Raw genomic sequence first — 16,983 nt, forward strand, 5'->3', positions numbered from 1 at the left:
GAGAACATAATCCTGATCTTAGATATAAGAAATTTTGCCACTTTTTCCATATATATTCGTGAAGATTTGGGATTTTTTGCCATTCTGAAGTACAAATCAATTCAAATAACCATAGGTTATTGTAAAGTGTTACCAAACTCGCTAGCTAAAAGTTGTTTGAAAGTTATTACACCCAACATCAACATAGTTGATTGGACAACATTTTTTTAAAACATCTAATAAATTTTAATATTCATAATTCATTTTTTAGTCTTGAAAGATGTAAAGATTTAACGACGTTGCTTGAGGGGCGATGGGGGCAGCACGAAGGCATTTAACTTTTATGTACGAACATAAAAAAATGGGGAACGTTACAGTGTATTTTTGTTTTCGATTCAGACGCAAAGCGAAATATACGCGAAATAAATAAGGATGATGATGTTATGTTTGGATTGCTCTGCGGTATGAAAAAAATTGGATCAAAAGGCCCATTTGTGGTAATTTAAAATAAACAGGCGCTGGTTCGCTATAATTCCGTTATTTCGTAACGATATGGAGGTAATGAAATGCTGAAATGATATTTTATAATCTTGTTGTTTTTATCAAATCACATTAGTTCTAAAACTCAGTCTCTAATACATTTTGTTGTGTCCATAAATGTCAGCAATGTTCTTTGATGATTTTGAAATTCTTGGTTCAATTATTTCGAAATGTTTTTAAAGTAATAAATATTTTTGGAAACGTTACGAAAATTATATAGCATAAAGCTGTGCGAAATGTCTAATATGTCTATCAATGTATATTTCTTTTTATAATAATCAAATAAAAAGCTTGAGAATTACCGAAGAACGAGAATATCAATCAAAGTTTAATATTGAGGTTATCTGTTCCAGCATCACATAACTAATCCGACATTCATAAAGCCATAATACTGACTGGTTGTGTCATAATTACGTCCGTACGTCAACTGGGTCAAACGAAAAACTTGAGGAGGGAGTAGAGAGACGCGTGGGAGGACGATGATAAAGGAGGCCGATCTATCTCCAGACAGACGGCATTGTCATTAGTGACCATTATGTTTTAACGATGGTCTGGGTTAATTAAATGTTGTTCCGTTCTTTGCTAGTTTTATCTTTGAATATTAAAATATTTCGGGAATGTTAGAGTAGGAGAGATTTATATTTTTAGTTTTGAAAGTTGATTGTATGGTGTGTTTTTTCTTTCTCTGTTCTGCGTCATGATAATTTGTTTGAGAACAATAACCCACTGCATTGTCCATCTTCTGGACTGTTTGTTTATTGTATTTTTTATGAGAGACCTTCAATCTGTGAGCGCTGCTTCTGCCCCTCTATATGAATTTGTTGCTGAAGTCTGTGATGTCGCTTGAGCCTCACGTCGTTCCTATTCTTCATTGCATTGAATCATGAAAGTCTTCAAATGAGGTAGGATGAGAATGTGTTGTAATTTCCCTTGTGTAGTAGATGTTTCAAGGGAGTTGTGTCGACACTATCGTAGCCTGGTGCTTTTCCTTCCTTGATAGTTTTATTTTTGTCAGAATCAGAATCTCGGAAACTTTGGTACGCACGCTGATTTAAAATATTCTTTTATTTCGGCTGATTGTTCCTGGTCAGACTCGGATAGTCAGCAAAGGTACGGGCTTTCTATTTATTTCATCTTGCACAGGCTCCTATGTCGTCCGTAATATAAGCGAAAAATGCGTCGCTATTCTGGGTGTTATTGTTAACATGTAGTTCTGAAAGTTATTTTTTGTGAGACTGAAGGGGCTTCTTTCTAGTGTTTATTATATGCGTTTTTTTTATAGTGTATTGAGTGGTATGCCAAGTCTAATTTGTTCTTCTATTTTGTCCTTGATACTTTTAGGGTACATATTGTGTTTCAGGGGTATTCTTTCGCTTTTTAGGCGTTGTTTTTTTGACGGTTCTTTGGATGATAATGTTTAATTCTGAGACAGTGATGCTCCGATATATTTCATAATTTGTGCTTTCGTATGGTATATTCGAATGAAGGGATTAATTAATGTCACCGTTGTACTGATATTGATTTTATCTGAGGCGTGGTCCGACCTTTTATCTACACATGTTTATATTTTTGTGATATTCCTCTCAATATTTTTTGTTAAAGATTATTTAAAAAATTTTATAAAAGTTGTTGGCTAGTGAGTAGGTTCGATGGATATTCTTAAGTAGCTATGGTAGTTTATTTGATAAAATAAACATTAGAGGACAGTAAAAAGAAGGTTACGTTAGATCTTATATATATTTCTCCAATCTTATACCAACGGGGCATCATTATCACTAAATTCCCATCATAGCCCCGATAAATTACTCGGTCAACGTAAAATGGTAAAAGCCTGGACACACCAGCGGTAAAAGAGTCATATATCTGGCAGTAACACATATTGATTTTGTCACTTCACGAAACCACGAGCTTTAATGGCATCTCCGCTCGTTCTGGCTCGGCCCTTTTGCGCCCTATATTCCCCATCCTCCGCCCCAGACAGTTTGTCTCTCGCTACGGCCTCACCGGTTGACACACAACCGAAATTATTACACAATAACTAGCTCCTATTATAGTCTCGTGGAAATTTAATTTGTTTTATGATACCCCACTAGTTTCGCTAGATAATTCTGTTTTCCGGCCCGGGGTGGCGTATATAAAATCCTCAGATTGATATCTGGGAGGGAAAGCTGTGACGATGTCGGATTTGTTCAAACTTGCTTCGCATTTAGTCGCTGGGATATTTAATAAGTTTTCGGAAGGGAAAAAAACAGTATCTCTTTGTTATATGAAATATGTTATTGTTAGAGAAAAGCCTATAGACAATAGGAGCTAAATATGGTGAATAAGTTGAATAATTGTCATTTTAGTACATATGTATGTGTAAAATGAAGTATTTATTCGCTAAACTACATGGTATACAGGCATACATGTATATGCATAGTTAGTTTCACCAAAATCCGAGAACACCTGGACCAATTTTTTATTTAATTAATAATTTGAGTTTGTTAGATAGTCGGAATATTGTAGAAATATTTGTAGAAGCCCGGGGAATGCCTGTATGGTAAGAAAATGTGAAATAATGTTGTGTGGAAATTGGCAACAATAACAATTTTGTGTTCCAATACAAAATATAACCGTCATCAAAAGATTCACTATCACAAAGAAGTGACAAGAAGTAACTAAAAAAATGATTGATTAGTTTAAATTATTAAATTTGTATCGGAAATTTTATCAGTGACTAAAAGCACTGTTACCAGTGCCAGATCTACTTCAACAATTCTTCCAAATATATTATGGACAATCTGGATGAGGAAGTTGATATTCATTGTGCTCACAATACAACAGTGATGCGAATATTGATCAAATAATAAAGGAGTTCAATATGTAGTCGTGCCAGACAATTTCTATAAAACTATGGGATTGCGATTTTCTGCAAACTAATTGAGTTCAGTTATAGAATTACATTTAATTGTAATTTGGTATTTAAAGCACTAGACAAGTGAAAGGTTGTCATTATCTCTATACCTTTCACAAACAAGGGATATTCAGATTTTTTTTTAGCAAATAATTGAGATCTAAATGTTTTTTCTCATTTTTATAGGGATACATTTTAATCAAAGAGTTATAACCAAAAAACCGATTCATATTTGGATCTATATCCAACTTAGTAATTCCAGTATTATATGATCACAGTCACCTTCACAATATTACTGTAGAATAATTACAATATATATGGACCATAAGGGTCAATGACTGTTACAGATGTGATGGTGTGTGATGATGAGTATACAAAATTACTCAACAACTCTAAAATTACTCAAAGATTCGACTACATCAGTTAATCTTGTAACATTTATTTCGAACAGAATATATAACAACAAAGAGGATTTTTTTCAGGGTAACAGTAACAGCACCACGAAAAATAACTACGTCTTTAATACGTTGGCCCAATTCTTTGACCACCATTAATGTCGATTGACTATTGTTTGATCTTGAATTTCTTTATGAATGTCTCCCTCTGTGTATTAAAAGTCATCTTTAAAAAAGATATTTTCTAGTTATTCTGGTGTTTTTGTAAATATATCAACTCGACTTTTAGTTGAATTACTTGCATAACTTTTCATGATATATATTAATACCCATTTCATAAAGAATGCTAGGAAATTAATAAATTAATTAAAAATTTTAAAAAATACTGTGAATGTTCATCTAGCTGTATTGAAACATCAAACCGAAAAAAGAAAATAAAACATTTAACCCGGTTGCGAGCAGATCTCCGGGCTTATTTCCACTAGAATTTTTAGAGTTTAATTAAAAGAGAGTGGGGTAGATGAAAGCGGTAAGCTCTTAGCCAGATAACCACAGCGATTGTATTAAAATGATAACTGAACTTATTTAATTTCGTAGTCGAGGAATGGACATAATTAGTTGCTTTTTAAGTACTTCCATTGAGCTGGTTTAATATTATATACATTTTATAAGAGATAAAGCCTATAAAAAGTCAAATACTCTCGAATATTCTTGCCTGAATCGCAGAGTTACTTCGGTTAGTTAATTCTCCATTAATATTTTTACTAGCTTCTGACACCATTCTTGATGAAAAATAGTAATTCTCGTGGAGCATTTACTTTCTATACAGTTTTGTAAGCATAACCGTTTTTTTTTGCAATATGTACTTAAAATGAAAGTATTTGGCAAACATAGGTCATCAAATATCTTATTATAGTTCACCCTTGAAGTAATTTCTTCTATTTTAATCAGTATATATTACTATTCACCTGTTGAAGTTATCTTCACACTATATCGATGAGGTATATAAGTTAAAATCATTATTATAACTCGACTGACTGATCTGGCAATAAGATTTATATCCAATTTTTGTTATTATTACTCATTCTACAGATTTTTAACAACTTTTAGTAATTTATAAAATTTAGCAAATATGAAGAATTATCTTGGTACTGAACAGTAACGATTTCGCTAAACATTTTTTTTGAGATAATCACTATAGCAATTTCTTTCGTTATGTATCAACATTCAATGCAAAAGTGACCTTTTTCGTTTGTTAAATGTATTTCACTTCTGAATCCAACCTAATTCTGTCTTACTGAATCTTTCTATGTTATTTGACCATTTATTGAAGGTTTATATATTTCAAGTCGATGCTATTCTACTAACTAGCTTTATGGGTAATAAAGTTGTTGATGTCATCAATAAATATTTTAACTGCTATTACTGTTGTTTCTGTTAGTGTTCAGTACTGTGGGTAGCTTGGTGTTGGTCTAATATATCAGATATAAATGAAATTGGAGAGTTGAAATGCTATATTAAACTGGACTTTTGAAGCACAAGCTTTATGTATAGTTTATATGCACATACATAAGCAGATGCTTATTAGAAGAATAAAAAATAAATCAACATTGACTTACCATCCCATGAAAACAAGAGCCTGTATGGGTTCAAAATTCAAGATTCAAAATTATGTAGTAACTTAGTTAAGTGCTATTAACTTATAGAAAAAAGATGAAGTGCCCTTTCAGTGCTTTCTTTGAATTCAGTTCTATTTCTATTCTCTTATTTGGTATTTTTGGCATAACTATGGTGATATGTTTAAATTTTAAGTTATCACCATTAGTTATGGCGTAATCCGTCTGTCTTTAACTGAGAGTATATGCTGTAACTGTGTTTAACAGATAGTGACTTGCTATAGTATGGATAGATGTTATAAACCTCTTAATCCTCATGGTTGATCTGCAGAGGAACTGATTGGAGTTTTCATATGATGATTACTCTTGAAGATTTTAGATTTCAACTTTGAGGAACCTCTTCAGTTCCTCTAGGTATTAAGGTTAATAGCTGAGTGAAAGTTCACTTCAAATATATTTCCTGCAAAGTTACAATTTATTTAATTTTTTTATGGTTTATTTATCTTTAATTTTAGTTAATTATTGTTCTTTTTATATATTAAACACCTGATATATTTACAGATATATCAACACCAGTAGCAGTACGTTATACTGGAACTCATTAATTACGTTATGAATCTACGACTTTGCAAGATTTTGTTTTATTTTTGTGAGTAGAAAAAGTCATGCGTAGTAGACAAGCATTGAGTAGTATGGACAGGTGCATTATTAAATTGGTTGTTATATTTTCACTTAAGATTGATGTCTAATGTCTTTCTTTCTTGCTATTAATTTGTGTGTAGGTTTAGAGTTGGAGTCTCTTCAAATAATAGAGGAATGGTACACAGTAAGCTACTCTATAATATATTGAAAGTTTTTTGTGTACATACGTCATCAAGATGTTTAATGTACTGCCTGGCGCAATTTGTAAATTCGTTTTAGAATCAGTCAATATTTTCCTTCGCATTTTATTCTAGCTAAAAAGAGACACAATTCTGTCTGCCTAATTCGAATACGTAAATGAATGAACTTGTCAAAGTCCTCCGGTTTTCAGGCGTATGCAAAATTCTTGGGAGTAATAGTAACTCTAACCTGTAAACGTGTCACCTATAAATAATGTGGCCTTATAATTAACTGTAGTTTTTATAGGTACTATAATGTTAAACTAAATTATATTTGATAAAAATTTTTTTCAATTATTTTATTTAGATTGGAATTTTGTTGTATGTGAAAACCAAACTGAGCTAAAACTCAGAAAATCAACTTTTGACGTCACAAATTTAGATGAAATGTGTACAAAGTAACTTTGAATAGACTATAGTCTTTAATTTTTTGTTTTAACTATATTCTAACTGTTTCTAACTAAATATAGTTTTCATTTAGTTCCTGATGGTGGTTCATTGTCTGTTTCCAGATATTTTAGTAGAAAAATGTGAACTAGTCACTGATATAATAACCATTCATCTATTATTATTTTTATACTAATGTTTTACAGTTTGAGCATATACATTTAATAATTTAATCATGACAATGAAGCTCCTAGCTCGATACACTCCCCAATGAACCCGGGAACCCATTCAATTTCTCTATTACGAGTTAATTCCCTTTGTCGTCGCGTATACCTCGGCACAATCCATCACTATTATTAATAAAAATCCGTCTACGAACCGTCGGATAAACATATTTGACGAGAATCGATATCGAGATTACATTAAGCGTCGGGGCTTGGTCGCCGAAAAATGAAAAAGTTCGCTCGAAAATCTTGTTACGGGAAAAATAAAGTGTTTTCGTTGATGAAGCGTGAACTTTTCCTCGATATATATATGAAGTGGATTACGGATATCTGTTATCGCTAATTGTTTTACGAAATACTAGGTTGGTTCGCTAAGTTTTTCGTCGCTGAATAACGAAAAATACGATTTGATTGCATGGAATATATATATTATATTATATATAGTCTCTCCGTGCTTTATTAAACCTGTTTCAGAGGTCTAATAATTTATTTTGTTTTTTATTTTCAACACGTTATTTTTTTTAGAAGTAAAAAAGTAGCAAAATGTCAGAGGGAGCTGAAACTGGTGAATAAGAACTGGCGATTTTCATTGAAGGAATATCACTATATTCTTTTGCAGAACAGGGTTTTTTTTCTGCATATATTTGTACACAGCTGGTACAAGAATAATAATATCATTTTTGCATACATTATTTTACTAATTTGGAAATAATTAGGGAACAAAATGCATTGTTCAATCATAAAATCTAATATTATTACCTTTCTGTGGCTTTTCTAAACCTTAGTTCGCTTTGTTGCTGATGTAATAGATTTATAGCACTAGCTAACGTCTTATTATGGTTGAGTGTTATGACAGTAGAATCATGTCTTAGCCATAGTGACAAATGTATTCTTGTTCTTATTTGCAGTTTATACATTTAAAAAAAAATTTGAAACGGTTTAATTTGAGAATTTGCTTTAAATATCGTGGATATCTTAACGTATTTGGAAGTAGATAAGACAAATAAGTAAAGTTTTGTAAATAATCCTATAGTCATCCCCGTTACCTAGTCTTCAGCAATTTCTGGTTATAGTTTTGCAGTCAAACAGGTTAATATTCAGATATACCGCTTGACCTGTCCCATCAGTGTTTCCTGTTAGGGCTTCGCTATTAATCCTTAACTAGATATACCGTATCCATCAGTATTGATTTGTCAGAATTCATAGTACATTAGTCCTCACCTTCACACCTACAAAATACATGCAAAATATTTCGATTTATCAAATAACTATGGACCAGAACCATAGAGATACGACGTAATCACCAATTTTCAAAGATTGAGGTTCAGTTTAGAAATAAGGCTCATAACAGAGTTGGTGACTAATATCATAGCACTGCTTGCTTATAAAGTAAATATCTTTAAACATTTCTTAAAATTTAAAAACTACATTTATGTTTTCATTAAGATTCAAAAGAACATGTTCGATGATAACTAAAACAATATATAGTTATTTAATAAATAATATAATTGCTGTTTTAAAAGTATAATCATTTGACAGAATTGTGTGATCATTACTGATTTTTTCTACTAGAAATATTTTATTAAGTACACATTTTTAAAATAAAACAGATATAATGATTGATATAATCGGATTATGTTTGAAATCTTTTTCGTTTGATTGAATAAACATATTTTTAATGAATCTAAATATTGAAATATGTTAAATATATAACATACAATATCAGGTAAAACATTAGTGGTATTTTGTATATTTCCATATTTTGATGGCCAATAATTGATTAAATTTTGTAAAGGTTAATTATTTGAAAATGTAATGATGTCAGTAGTGCAATGTATGGTGAATATGAAGGCTAAGCATGATTGCTGTGTTTATTTTTTCATTATTTCAGGAACAAGCAAATGGTGCAGTTTGAAATTAATTAATAGTGCAAAAATCATGAATTTCATTAATTAATGAACAATTTTTTATTGCACTATTATCGATCATTAGTATCCTAACTTCAGCTTATATTTCTCGCAAACTGTTGTGTTGCTCGTAGCAGATTTATACACAAATTATATTTCATTTCATTTTTAAGTCCTATGATTCATTAATTGTAGAACGTTTATTGACTGAATTGAACCAAGTTATTCTCGTCACAAGCTTCAAAAGAAGTTTCTTTCTTCAGTAAAATTATCTTTATATTATTAGAAGAGTTTATTATTATTATTATTATTAGAGACCAGAGCAAATGATAGTTGAACACAGACCAGGTATACAGTGGATAAATCACAACTTCCCAGTTAAATCCTCTCTATTTTTGTAGCTGAAGATGTGAAGTCTAACGTACTTGTGATGGTAGACAGCACTTTTCATATTGACTATTGGTATTTTTTTAATAATCTGTTTTATTCGAGTTGGTTGTTGATAACATACAGAATCTAATTCAGTTCTTCTTCTTTCGCATTTTATGACGATCTTTTTGGCACGTTGTGATGTTTCAGCAAAGATTCACAAATGGAAAGTCGGTTCTTTAATATTTCTACTGTTAATTCATGTAGAGCCCAAGTATCGAGCTTCTTTTGGTCTTTCTTCTGTCTTAAGACAGTCACAATTGAGAAATCTTTTCTTTTAGAGAGAGTAAATTGTTTACTTTATTTTCTGTCTGAACGCTGTCTCTGTCGAGGAACCAGACTACATTTTCGCATACCGAGGGCGCACAGTATTTAACCCAAAACGATTCGTTTGATAAATATGAACAGAGACGTGTACCCAACAGTTTACATTGGGCCAAAACAAGATAAACATGCAAAGACGAGAGCCCCGTCCTTAAATCCACTCAGTCCAAACCGTTTTCCATCAACGTTTGTTTAATTTATGACCACTTTATCCTTTCATCTTTATTTTTTCTCCGTCCCTTGTTAACCGCTTCCGCTCCCCTGCCTCCCCCGTCACCCTCGGACTCGGCCCTTCGCCGCCCGCCGTCCCTTCGCCCACATATGCCCAGTCAACCGGACACGTCTGGTGAATAATAGTCCGAGGTCCGGGCTCGGTTTTTGGTCAGGCAAAACGATGCAGAAAAAGAATTTTTTTCCTGGGGGCCCCTTTTCGGATCCCGGAACTTTTCTTGTAATACGCTGATGTTATCAGCAGTGCTCGAATATATATCATGCTGATGCTGCTTTATTTTTGTCACATACTGGTACTAGGCGGCGGAAATTATTTTACTAGTGTATGTATTAAGGGTTGTTAATTGCCTTCCATCGATACAAACTCAAAACCTTGTTATTCTTCGTTTGTCTTACAATAATGTATATATAGGGATATACCTAATCAAAACTTGCTTGTATAATAGCTATTTGTTATTTACTGATAATAGCGATTTTCTTCCAATTAACCAATATATTTTCCTATATGTAAACTCCAGTTCTTTCCTTTTCTTTTTTAGATGTTCCTTCCTGCGAAGTCTTGCATCAAGGTTCATTCCTCGATACTTAGGAATATATAGAATGATAACATTATTTTTTATTATTGGTACTTGTGCGGTCTGACTATAGGTGCTATCTCCATAATCGGTTTTATTCTTTTCTTTCTCAAATATCTTAGATATTACTGGCAGCAGTGATATAGATCTAAAGGCTTTTATTTCTTTTGGATCATCATAATGAACAACAAATGGTGAACCCTATATAAAGAGAGAGTATTTTTATTATATTAATACAGTTATAGATCAAACAAGGTAGAACAGCCAAGAGCGGCAGAATAAATAAGAAACAACAAAGTAAATTATTTCGAAGAAACAACAAAGGAAGGGACACTCATAGCTAGCAATGTATTACTTCAAAAATACGTGAAAACTTGTATACTCAACTTACTTATAGTTTACCAACATCAAAAAGATGGCGAATCTGATGAATAAAGTGGATGTTTTAGCAATTCATAGTTTAATTCACAGGTTTTCGTTATGGTGTCATGGTAGATCATCCAGGAACACGAAACGATAATAATCAGTCAATATAAGCTTGTGGAAATGAAGGGAGAACTTCCTGAATTAGCAATTAATACATTACGTATTTTCGGTTCTAAAAATTACTTAATTTTTCAATATTGTTTTCCTTCCACTTCCTTTCATTCATACTCAGTTCATTTCAAACATACTTATCCGAACAATTCTTCAAAATTTTAACCTTATCCTTGTAGTTACTGTAGTCCAGAAATCCTGGAGAATGCTCTTCTGTGTCATTAGCTTGTAGTCATATTGAAAACCATTACTTGTATTTCTTTAGTTACCTGACTATGCGCAAACAGCAAAAAAACTATATATCATTACTAACCAGATTTTTATTATTCAATTTCTGATTATTGGAAGAAAAACATTTAAAGAAATCGTAAGTAAAGATGGTGTAAGAGCTGGAATATACCGTAAGCTGAATCTGACAGATAAGATGGACATTAAAACAATTTGTATTTTGATTATTTCTTTATTTTCATCCTTTTATATGAATATTTGCTTAATAATCTGAGTTTATTATTAACAAGTTTTCTGAACACTGATTCCTATTTACAGTGATTAATTCAAAAAATGTATTTGAACATTTGCAAAATTCTCTTCAAATATATTTTCGTTCATTTCGTTAATGTGTTTTAAAATTTTCAGATATACAACTTTTAAGTTGCATATAAAAAGTCAGATTATATCAGATTTTTAAAATATTTGACTGTGTATTCTACGCGAGCGATACGAAAGTTTCTGTATCAATTAAAAATAATTCGTTATAAAAAAAGAGGGCGAAATAACACTAAACGCTTTCAGCCCTTTTTATTTTAGTATCTACCTAATTAATAAGGGCGGGAATTTTTCCTAAAAACAAAGTGGTTATATAAACGAAATTAATCCGCTTTTAAATTAGGCCATTTTGCGGACCCACTCATTAATTCATTTAAATTATAATAAGTTTCGAATATAATTTCAACTTAAAATACCCATAAAACGCGCCCCCTTTTTCTCCATATTATGCGTCTTTATTTCCACTCTCTTTCGTTTCTTTTCTCTTCGTCTTTTGGTGGTCCTTTTCGCGGCCATGAAGGAGACGTATAAAAAACCCGTTTGTTGTGATGTTAAAACAGGTTCCTTTATTAGAAAATCAAAAATATTAAATGATGTCTCTTTGTCTTTAATTTAGCTCATGTAAGACGTTTTTATTTTAATTAGATTTTTTGTTTTTGAAGCAGAAATATTTTTATGATATTTTGTGATTTTAAAAGTCTGGAACAAGATTAATTTTGTTTTTCCCATCGATTTCTTATCCCAGAGTAATTATTTTTAATTTTTACTACTATATTTATTATTAAATTGTTACTAGTCGTTTCCGACTAACCTACAATTTATCTTTACAATAACTTAATTTTATGTACATACGTGGGAAGACCCATCTCCTAAAACCTTGTATTGCATTTATATTAATCTTCGCGAAATATCCCTCTAAATTAATTCCATATGGGTCTCAACACTTCTTCGCTGTTGTCATCAACAGCCAGAATTACAGTATCATCAGCAAATGCAGTCATCAAGATATTTTCAATTCATGTTATATTACATGTGTAGAGTAAGAATTAGCCACAATACACCTTCTTGTAGACCTACTTTAGCTTCTTTTATTGTAGAGTAGGCTTCCTCTTGTTCGACACTAAACGTTCTGGTTTTAGTGTAAGATTTAATAATTCATTGTGTTGTTTCGGAAACATTTTTTGTGGTTTATCAGCAAGTGACGGTCTTGTCATACCTTATCGAAGACTTGTGCTTCATCTCATAATATAGCTAAACATACCTTTTTACCCTCATAGACTTTTTCAGTTACATTTTTATTCTATGCACTTGGTCAACTGCTGAATGCTTGTTAACAAACCCAAACACTTATGTAAATATTTTTCTCCCCATAATCCGTTTTATTCTTTCCAATTTGGGTGTTTTCATATTTCTTAGATATTACTGGTGGCTGATGGGATAGCTCTATAGGTTTTTATATAATTTGGTAGTTTTTCCAGGTTTTTATTAAAATAATAAGATAGTGATGAAGTATTATTCAATTAAATTAAGTAGCAATATGTAAACCGTAGGGAAACAAATCTAAAAAGACCTGTTTATAAGATTAAAGTTGAACGAATTATTCACAAACTTCCTCACTGAAATCAACCTGTATAGAATGAACAAAAGCAGAACGCTTACTAAATATAATTTTTAAATATTCTTTGTCCACCTTTTGTTGTAGCTTCGCTCTCCTGCCCTCCAGATACGTGAGGGATTCGAACTTTTTCCGTGCCGTCAGCATTAATTTCGCTTCGGAGAAATATTAATAATCTTAAGAGTGTTCTCGCGGAAATCGATGATGCCCCCTCCCTCACCTCCTTCTCCTACTCCTCCCGTCCTCTCGCACCTCCGGATTTTTTTGTTCGCCCGGCTTTTCAGTCAATCTTTCGCCGAAGTGTTTCTAAATAAATATAAGCGTTTTTCTTCGGTTTTCTTAATGACTGGTGCGAGAGCGGGGCGGTGCGGGGCTGTTAGGGGTTAGGGCCTCCCTTTTTTCTCACGGATATTTAGTTCGACGACGAAAATGTTATTTAATTACCGGGTCCTCGATCCATTTGTTGCTTGATGGATTTAAAGGCCTGGCGTTTATGGCTGTTCTTTAGAATGTGGCTTTGGCGTATTGTCTGCTCTTTTTTCTTGGATAGCTTGTAGTTTATGGTCTGAAAACTACCTTGTTTTACCCATCAATAACATTACTGGTAAAAAACTACATGATTATTCGATAATATGAATGTTTATTAGATATCTGTCAAAGGATTTTGATAACATCTCATTTGATACCGCCACCTTACACCAAATGAATTGTCTATTAAATATCATGAAACTATTTGTAAAATAGTATTTCAAAGAGCAACATATATTTTGTGACCATATAATTGGGATTAAACTGAACTCAATGAGTAATACATTGAATAAAGCCAGATGATGAAAACCAACTGATATCTTATTACTGAGTAATGATCGCACCAAAATTATTCGATCGTACCATTACAAAATTTCATGACTTTTAATTGTAAAAGTATACTTTAATGTGTTAGTGGATAAGAGCGTTTATTCACCAGGCTTTGCACTCTCAGATTATTATTTGTTTTCATATGTAATGATTAGTAAATTTCGAAAATTTGGATTTAGTCCAAAACAAAGCTTAGATTCAAGTGTTATTTATTGATAGTTACTATTATATTAGTTTTGTTTTAATTTTAAATAATATTATGGATAGGCGAGCTCTGAAATTCTCTTGAAATTTTTGTTAATAGCCACCACTGAAAAAGGAATATATTAAAAAATAAACCAAAAACCATAAAAGAAGATTACAAACTTAATTATGAATCTAAAATGCAAATTATAGAAAGATAGAAATAAGATAGGAAATATAAGAAGTGAGTATAAAAAGGCAACGAAAAATAGAGTGAAAAAGGGATAATCGGGCAAGTATTAAAGGATCCGACGCCACTTTACTAGGAGGTCTGCAGAGAAATTTGTTAGATAGAACCCCGACTAAATTATGTAGGCACCTCCATTGAACTTCTTAATAATCTCATCATCCTGATCAAGGCCAATGGGAGATAGTACAAATATCTTAATTCACAAAAATACAAATCTACACTGGTGTTAGAACCAGAGGGTAAATAGAATCAACAATCTGTGGGTTTGGGAAAAGATATTATAGACGCCCATTTATCGAAGTGTGATCTTTTTTCTTGCAGTCTGTTATTATTAGCGGTCAGATGTTATAGCAGAAACTAATCTACTTCATTTCTTTATGAATGGCAATTGTTATCTAATAAAGAAATGAAATCTAATTAACATATAATATATGTAATTTTATTATTATATTAATATAATTAGTTGAATTTGTACCATATTATTTGTTATTGTTGAACTCTCTGGCCTGGAACCCATCTAAAAATAGCAACAGCGATTTTGCTCGCTGTTAAGGGGTTACTTTCTGTTAACACTGATTTACTCTAGATATAAAGTCATTATTCCAAAGGAATTGAGGGTTAATTTCACGTAGCATTGTATAAAACAAGTTATTGACCGTATCACAAAATACACATCCAGTAGTTCTATTAAATATTTTATAATAATAACTGATTTATTATACAGACATTACAGTAAAAAACAATTTACCCCATCCCTTTATGAATAAAAAATACTATCCAAAAAAGAAATCTAAATATAATTAACATGTATGACGTGTTTTATTATATTTTGTATGTCAATGAAAAATTTACTATATTATTTGTTATTGTTGGCCTTTGTGGCTTACTACTGGATACTACCTGAAAGAGTAAAACAGTGATTTTGGTCACTGTTAAAAGAACTGTTACTGTCTGGTCGCAGCCACCTATTTCGACCTAAAGTCACTGCTAAGCTCGTCTATAGTTGTAAAATGGAATCCATAGTTAATTTCAAGTAACATTATTGAAAGGTGTTAATTGAAAACAAGTTATTTATTGGACCATAAATAAGTGAAACCGTAGTTTTTTCTGATAACCTTTTAACTAGATATTACAGTGCTTATAGTTTTGCTATGAATGTTTCCCAGAAACCTTATCTCTTGTTGATACTGCGAAAAGAGAAATCAAAACCTACACGGCACTTAATGACAAGAAATCGTTTACCTAGCAAACTCCCACGCACTCCTCGAATCAGTCCCAAGTCGGAGGTAAAACAAACCATTGAAATTTGAAAGTTAAACGCACAAACAACCGAAAGCCTACACGTAGGGGAACGTCGGAGGGCGGCGTACTCCGACACCGCCCCCCGGAATTCCCCCCGCGGTGGTGGTGTTCGACAGATGGGCAAGGAACCGTGCCGACCACCGAGCCCCGTAATTGAAGCATCTGGTAAATACTTCATTACACGTAGAATGTTCCGGAGATTCGCGTTTGGACGTAGGAGTGCGAATCTGATTAAAACACGTGCTGGCAGCGTAGTCTTTTGTTTCGGCGGGGCGGGTGACGGGAGAGGGTGCGGTCTATCTCTGCGTAAGAACGAAGAGGCGCAGGCCGTAACGTTGTGTTACTTTAAATCGGCTTACGACGGTGTAATTTAAAATTTAATTATGTTTTATAGGTTCGTTGATTTAACTTTCTAAGTACCATAATAACTTTTCTATATATAGAATAGGAGAGCATAAGATTGAAAATCTAACTTGTGTAATCATAACATAAGTATTTTGTTTTAACGAAGTCTTAGAAGAAACTCTAAACAACCATAAAATTATGCAATTAATTGTAATTAATATCTGGTAGAAAACCAAGAGTGGCTCATATAGTAAATCATTAACATAATTCATTCTATCTTCTTTTCTATATTAGGTTGTTCAAGGTATTTTGATCAGTGATGACATCAACATTGATATGTCAGTAAGCAAATGCTGTGGAGTCTTACCTCACTTAGATTCGATGATTTATATAGCATTAACAACAAAATAACATTTTTCTATTTAGTATTATTCGACATTCATTACCTTGTGCTGCTTATTTTGTGGAGATCTGTTGCTGTAGCCCATAAAATACTTTTAGAAACTTGTGGGGATACTACTCTGTCATATTTCTATTGTATGTTTTGGTTTCAACAGTTTTTCACTGCTTTGATTTCATTTTGTCGAATACTATAAATTCCAAGACTTGTTGGGCGAAAACCCAGCATAACTTCGTAGTGAACTTTGAGAAAGTTTCACAGTTAATACTACAAATACAACAGAAATTAAATTAAAGTGACATTTCGATCCATTTCAATATTACCGTTTGGTTGCTTGGATATATATTGCTTGTCTTAACAAAAAATAATGAATTACTTACTAATATAATGTTATTTTATCTTATTTTACAACAGATTTATTAGCCAGAATACAAACTAAAACTAAACTGATATAAATTCAGTTTGAAGTCGATATATTTTATTATTTAAGAGAAAATAGCATGAAATTAAATTTCTGAGATTAATACTGATGAATCTAACGTCCTCTAATATATGCCCTGAAA

At 32.1% G+C, this 16,983-nt stretch overlaps 1 protein-coding gene across 1 annotated transcript in view; it reads right to left on the reverse strand.

The window, feature by feature from the left end:
* LOC143203592 (glutamate receptor ionotropic, kainate 2) overlaps positions 1-16,983 on the reverse strand; it is a 309,747-nt gene that overhangs the window by 103,317 nt on the left and 189,447 nt on the right. The gene's annotated exons all lie outside the window — the stretch shown is intronic.

This window comes from Rhynchophorus ferrugineus, unplaced genomic scaffold (genome assembly GCF_030347505.1).
Source record: "Rhynchophorus ferrugineus isolate W39M unplaced genomic scaffold, kcgeb_rfMv2 rfM10, whole genome shotgun sequence".
NCBI classification, from domain to species: domain Eukaryota; kingdom Metazoa; phylum Arthropoda; class Insecta; order Coleoptera; family Curculionidae; genus Rhynchophorus; species Rhynchophorus ferrugineus.